Raw genomic sequence first — 7,200 nt, 5'->3', positions numbered from 1 at the left:
GCCAACCAACCAGAGCTTCCAGGGACTAAGCCACTACCTAAAGACTATACATGGACTGACCCTGGACTCTGACCCCATAGGTAGCAATGAATATCCTAGTAAGAGCACCAGTGGAAGGGGAAGCCCTGGGTCCTGCTAAGACTGAACCCCCAGTGAACTAGACTGTTGGGGGGAGGGTGGCAATGGGGGGAGGGTTGGGAGGGGAACACCCATAAGGAAGGGGAGGGGGGAGGGGGATGTTTGCCCGGAAACCGGGAAAGGGAATAACACTCGAAATGTAAAAAAAAAAAAATAAAAATAAAAATAAAAAGACAAGCCCAGCTGGGCAGTGGTGTCATCCATCTTTAATCCCAGCCCATGGAAAGCAGAGGCAGGCAGATGTCTGAGTTCAAGGCCAGCCTGGTCTACAGAGTGAGTTCTAGGATAGCCAGGGCTATAGCTACATAGAGAGAGCCTGTCTCAGGGGGAAAAAAGCTTTCAAAAAGCTGCATCTGGGGCTCTCCTGTCTTGTAGATGTCATTTCCTCTCAGCTGAAGAGCTAGCTCCAAGCCGTGCAGTCCTGGAGTTTAATGTTAAAAAAAAGTTGTTTTAAAACCAGTCTGGGCTCTTCATGGTGTGTTTGTTTAGCATTAAATGTGTCACTACTCACACTTGAGGAGAGCTCCTTCAAGAACAAAGACTCAATGTATCAGTTGGAAAATTTCCTCACCTTAAAAGTGGGGCTCTTATTGGAACGCTTATCCTTTAGGGATGGGCTGTGAACAGACAGAAGAAATATCACCATGTTAGTGCTACTCAAAGTAAGTATTCTGGCCTTTTCGTGGGACCTCCCTCCTCCCTCCTCGCTTCCCCCCTCCCTCCCCTTTCTCTCTCCCTCCCTCTTCCCCACCGTGTGTGTGTGCGTCCGAGTGTGTGTGTGTGTGTATTTATGCATGTGAGGTCAGAGACAATCTCCAGTCTAGTTTCTCCCTTGGTTTTGGAGACAAGGGCTCCAACTCACCAGTTCAACTAGACTGGCTGCCCAGCAAGCCCCAGGGCCCCAAATGTCTCTACCTCCCCAGCATGGGGATTACAAGCGCATACCATCATGTTTGGACTTTTAAAAATGAGGGTTCTGAAGACTGAACTGAGGTCCTGACACTTGTGTGGCAAGCACTCTACAGAGTGAGCCACCTCTCTAGCCTCCATAACTCACTTAAAAAGATACTTTATTTGTATGTATGGGTATGGCTGGTGAGCGCTCTCTCTCTCTCTCTCTCTCTCTCTCTCTCTCTCTCTCTCTGTGTGTGTGTGTGTGTGTGTGTGTGTGTGTGTGTGTGAGTTTGAGTGCCCATGGAGACCTGAAGGGAGTGTCAGATCCCCGGAGCTGAAGGTACAGGTGGTTGTGTCACCTGATGTGGATGCTAGACTGAACTCAGGTCCTCTGCCAGAGAAGCAAATGCTCTTACCCACTAAGCTATCTCTCCAGCCAGCCCCTCACCTCTCTCTTAGTAGTGGGGTCAGTTGAAAACAGGGAAGGAGGGCTTGTATACTGAAACCTGTTCCTGGCAGTCTCCAGTGCCTCAGTGTGTGGAGGAGGACGGGGAGTCAGGTGGATGCTGTGTTCTCTGCTTCCCTTGACTTTCCTCTGGGCTTCTGTTGCTGGTGGGACCCACATACCTGAGAGAAACTGGAAACAATGATTTGGGCTCATGGTTTTGGAAGGTTGAGCCTGTAGTCACTTAGCTCACACACACATACACACTCTCTCACACACACTTACACACTTAACACACACACACACACACACACACACACACACACACACACACACACACACACACACACACACGAAAACAAAACAGTACCAGAATCAGAAATCAGATCAGCCTGGGTTCTTGGTGTTGTGACTTGAGTAAGAGAGGTACTTTGTTAGAAGTTTTGCAGCAATGATCCCATGGTTTTAGCTCTTTCTTTGATAACTGTAACACAAGGTTGTCTTGGTCTTGAGAACTTCCCTCAAGCCATCTAATCCCACCCATTTTCATTCTTTTTTTTTAAAACACCCTGGACTCACCTCCCTAATACTTTTTTAAAAAATATTTTATTTATTATTATGTATAAATACACTGTAGCTGTCTTCAGACACACCAGAGGAGGGCATCGGAGCCCATTCCAGATGGTTGTGAACCACCATGTCGTTGCTGGGATTTGAACTCAGGATCTCTGGAAGAGCAGTCAGTGCTCTTAACCACTGAGCCATCTCTCCAGCCCCACCCATTTTCATTCTTGATCTCTCTGCCTTTCTAACTAGGAACTATATGTACTACAAACATGAATGTGTGCATGTGTGCTTCTGTGCATGCGTGTGTGTGTGTGTGTGTGTGTGTATGTGTGTGTGTGTGTGTGTGTGTGTGTGTGCGTGCATGAACTACATGTATATATCAGGGTGTCCCTACACACACATGGAGGCCAGTTGCTCCATGTTGAATGAGGTCAATGTTGAATGTTTTCCTCAGTTGCTTCTTCATTTTATTTTGAGGCAGAGTCTCTCCCTGAACTGAGCTCATCAGCAAGCTAGACTGGCAGGCCAACAGGCTCCTGTATCCTTTTGCCTTTACCTCCCTAGTGCTGGCAGGAGCACGTGTGTCCCATGTGGGTGTTAGGGTGTAGAGTAGATGCTCTTGGAAATGGATTTACTTCTTCTTGACTCAAACAATTCAGTTCCGGTGCTCGTCCTTTACTCAACAGCCAAATACTTCAGAGAGTCTGGCTTCTGGGGCAGAACTCTATTAACCCACATTTTGGTGGTCTGATTTCTCTCAGCAGTGATCGGTTTAGGCATGGGCAGGAGGAGATGGGAGGGGAATGTGGCTTCAGAAAGGAACAGCAGCAGGATACAGCTTCCGTCATTCTCAACAAGAGACTCAAAGATGCAGTGGCCTCTCGTCCTGAGTATGGACCATGATGTACCTAGATGTACTGTCTGCAGCTTTGGCATCTACACTGTGAATTAAAACAATGAGATGGAGAATGACAAGAACTGAGCTCTTCCATGACATCACTAGTCACCAGTCAACTGACATCACTATCCCAAGTCAACTGACATCACTATCCCAAGTCAACTGACATCACCAGTCAACTGAGTGTGGAACCACCTGCCTTAGGACTTGTGTATAAGCTAACTTGATTTGGGTTTTCTGTTACTTGAGGTTACAGAGCCCCCAGTGCCAGGAGACCTGTGGCCTGGGAATGTGAAATCCACACAGCGCCATGCTGGGTTCCCTCCTGGTCCTGGCTCTTCCCTGAGATCTCTACAGTAGTTTCCCATTTCATTGCAGCCTAAAAAAAAATAACTAGTGGCTTAAATCAAAACACATTTATTCTCTAACCATTTTGGAGGTCAAAAATCTGAAACTCAACATGCTGGCAAGGCGTTCTTAGAAGCTTCTGGAAAATCTGATTGCTTCTCTTTCTCAGCTGTATTCCTTTTTCCTTCTGTAAGGACCTTGTGACTGCATTGGGCCCACCCAGGTCATGTGGCATGATCTCTCTGACCCCTTACCTTAGTCCATCTGCAGAGCGCTTTCCCACATCAGGCAGGATGTTCACAGGCACTAGGGACTGGTGTCTTTGTAGGCTACTGTTCAGTTTAAGATCTCCTTCATCAAAAGTGACCTGACTTTCCCCACTCCTGGCTTCATAGAAGCTGGTAGTTTTTGTGGTATGTCTACCAGGGCTCAATTTGTGTGAGCCCCAGCCAGCCCCTGTATACTTAGACATTCTATTCTGGAGGCCCTACTTGGATCTAGTGCCTGCCCCTTCCAGCGTCAGGGGAGGTGGATGGAGATGGAGGCCATGCATGCAGAATGAACTACTTCAAAGTCGAGAGAAATGGGGGCCTTATGTAGTAGGGAAGTGGAAAAAGATGTTGTGGATGGAGGTCCCAGATGGTTTCCTTCTCCAGACCACACGCTGGGCTGTAAGGCTGGGCCAAAGGATCCCACAGATGAAGCACAAGTGTACTCCCACGTCACTGCCCTGAATGCATCACTACTTGATCCTCTGCTTTGGTCTTTGCATCAGGTGACTGTAAAATGAGGAGTTGAGAGCAGTCTCTGAGGTCCTGCAGCTCTCAAGTGGTTCTCTTGTGGTGGGAACAGAGATACAGAAGAGAAATCTTTGAAGTCAGAAGCAACAACCCAAACATTCTAGAGATTGGTAATATGACCCCTGACCCCAGAACAGGATATCCAGGGAGAAGAAACTACATTGTAAATCTCTTCCACACCCAGTCGGGGTCTTTGCTCCCTGCCACTGAGGCCTCAGCAAACCCCACACTGTCATCACTCCTCACTACAGCTCTCTCCTCTGGTGTAAGGCCCTGGGTGAGATGTCACCACCCACGGGGCCACACCAATCTGTGGCTAAGACTCGAAGAGCACAGTGCCCTAAATCTTCCTGTAGAACACATCCCTTCTTAGAGGAGAAAACTGTAGCCTCCTTCTGGTGTTCCAGATTCTGGTGGTTGGAATATTTAGTAGCCAACAGGGGAGGACAGAAGGAAAACAGCAAGAATGCTTTTCTAGGATAGAATAAGCCGTGTGGTAGTGACATCAGAAGCAGATGTGGACATGTCATCAATAGCCCTGAGTGGGTATGAGCTTCTCCACTGTACTAAGACCAAGGCTCATATTTTGAGGTTACAGAATCTATGCCCTCCCCTACCTTAATGGAAGCCATGGCAGGTCACGTGACAAAAACACTTTTTGGAAAAAATGAGACTATTGACCAAGAACCTTATACTCAAGGGAGTGCGTGACACTCATGTCCCTCAACCTCTGCTGAATCTAGTGAGTCTCTTCAACTCACCACACATGTAGTTAGTGCAAGGAGGCCTCTGGGAAGCCTTAGGATCCTCAGACATGGCCGTAAGTGAAGAAACAACACATTCTGGAGGCACAGTTTGAATATTTGTCAATGTTGATGGTTAGAAGTTATCCTGGGCCTGTGTGTGAGTTACACTGAGTGCCTTTATCAAGAGCAGCTTGAGGAACCACTAAGGAGTTCCTAGGGACACAGAGTTTGAGTCATCCATTGTTAGCCCAGGGTGACAATTTTGTCCAATTTCAGGCAGAGCGCAGCAAACAGAGCAAACAAGACACAATCTGAGATGCTTTGGTGAAGTTTCAACAGCACGCACTTCTCTATTTGTTTTCCTTCAATGCAGCAAGCAGCTAGAGAGCTGCAGGCTCTGCAGAGCCCTGGGGAAGAGCAGGTACTGCTGAGGGACAGCTGGGTTTTCCCTGAGCCAAGATAAGGTGGGAACAGGCACATACATCCACGGTGAGACTTCATAGTCACAGCAGCTGGAGAGCTGGCCAACTTCTGGAGCTCTGCCAGGGGAAAACTGAGAGTATCGGATGCCATAGCTCAGCGGGAGGCCTTTGTGTCCACAGTGGGCCACGGAGGCTGGATACTCGATACACTGGTAAGAACTGAAGCTATGAAAGCCTAAAGGAATTCCCTCCTAGCCAAGAAAATAACAAAATCAGAGTTATCAGTCAGAGTTTCTAGCTGCAAGCAAAAGCAAGTGAGAGTACAGCTAAGGGAATGGGGTGGGCCAATGAGCAAGACAGTGGGCTGCTCACAGTGTCCCAGGGACACTCTGAACCTTTTTAGAAGGTGCACAGCCTGGTGGGGCATCCTAGCCCCGACACCAAACCCACAGGGCGAGGATACCTTCCTATATTGTAGCACACACTGCTTAGACACTGGCCTCTTTGCTGCTATAGCTGCAACTGCCTCTCTCTGGGACAGTATGTGCAGGGCTGGGGGTGGAGGAGGAGCACTTCTTGTAAGGGGCAGAAGCAGTTTGCCCTCTCCCTGGCAAAGAGACTAGAGAAGCCAAGGGATGGAGGCAATTAATTGTGTTTATCTAAGATCTAAGATTGAAGATGTATGAAGCAGGAAATGATTGCATGCACACATACATTACAAAGTGGTTGCATGCACAATACATTACAAAGTGATTGCATGTACACATATATTACAAAGTGATTGCATGCACACATATATTACAAAGTGATTGCATGCACACATATATTACAAAATGACTGTATGCAAATATTACAAAGTGATTGCGTGCACACATACTTTACAAAGTGATTGCATGCAAATATTACAAAGTGATTGCTACAATCAAATCAGTTAACTCCCCCTGTCTCTTAGTTGCTGTGGGCATGCTACCCTGTTAGGTATAATTAAAACACGCAGTAAGAAACCAGGTGTGGTGTCACAAGCCTTTAAACCCAGCACTCGGGAAATAGAGGCAGGTGGCTCTTCAAGGCCACCCTAGTTTACTTAGCAAGTTTCTAGGATTCTAGGAACTTAGCAAGTTCCTCTCTATAGAGGGCCTGTCTAAAGAAGGAAACAAAACAAAACAAAACAAAAACAAACAAACACAAAATCAAAAGCAAAACCAAACCAAACCAACAACAAAAACCAAACCAAACCAAACTCCCCAGATGAGTAAAACACACACTGAGGCATTACTAATGTGTTTGTGCTGGTTAGTTTTGTAAACTGGACACAGACGGGAGTCATCTGGAGGAGGGAACTTCTGCTGAGGAATTACTCCATCAGATGGTCCTATAAGTGCATCTTCGGGGCATTTTCTTGATTAACGATTGGCGTGGGAGGGCCCAGCCCACTGTGTGCAGTGCCCAGCCTAGGCAGGTGGTCCTGGGTGGTCTACGAAAGCAGGCTGAGCAGGTCATGGGGAAAATGCCAGTAGAGAGTATCCCTCTGTGGTCTCTGAGGAGTCCCACCTCCAGGCTCCTGCTCTTGCTTCTCTTGATGGACTAGAATGTGGAAGCGTAAGCTGAATCAGCCCTTTCCTTCCCCAGGTTGGTTTTGGTCACATCGTTCTTATCACAGCGATGGACAGCGAACTAGGACAAAGTGTGGCATATTGCTGGGACGGCCCTGTGGTGGTGGAACTTTGGGCTGAAAATGCCTAGAGCTTATTGGAGCCGTGATATTTGCAGTAGGACTCACTGGAAGTGAATGGGTGCTTCTTTGAGACAATAGACGCCAGTCATCTGGGGCTGAAGAACCAGCTGTGATCAATAAGAGGCCCCATCATTGAGGTGAGACGTGTTTCCTCAGGGTCGGCACACAGAAGCTGTGGTTCAGAGGAGGCCAAGGCTGTAATTTATT

The 7,200-nt window shown here is 47.6% G+C and overlaps 1 long non-coding RNA gene across 1 annotated transcript; it reads left to right on the top strand.

The window, feature by feature from the left end:
- Window positions 1-572: 572 nt before the first annotated feature.
- LOC148001071 (uncharacterized) lies at window positions 573-6,409 on the top strand. The gene is made up of 3 exons (XR_015639005.1): window positions 573-800; window positions 2,526-2,582; window positions 2,704-6,409. It is a non-coding gene; the product is annotated as an uncharacterized LOC148001071 (long non-coding RNA).
- Window positions 6,410-7,200: the final 791 nt, after the last annotated feature.

The sequence above is a fragment of the Rattus norvegicus genome, chromosome 15 (genome assembly GCF_021556685.1).
Source record: "Rattus norvegicus strain SHRSP/BbbUtx chromosome 15, alternate assembly SHRSP_T2T, whole genome shotgun sequence".
In the NCBI taxonomy this organism is placed as follows: Eukaryota; Metazoa; Chordata; class Mammalia; order Rodentia; family Muridae; genus Rattus; species Rattus norvegicus.
This window is presented reverse-complemented; position numbering and strand designations above follow the sequence as displayed.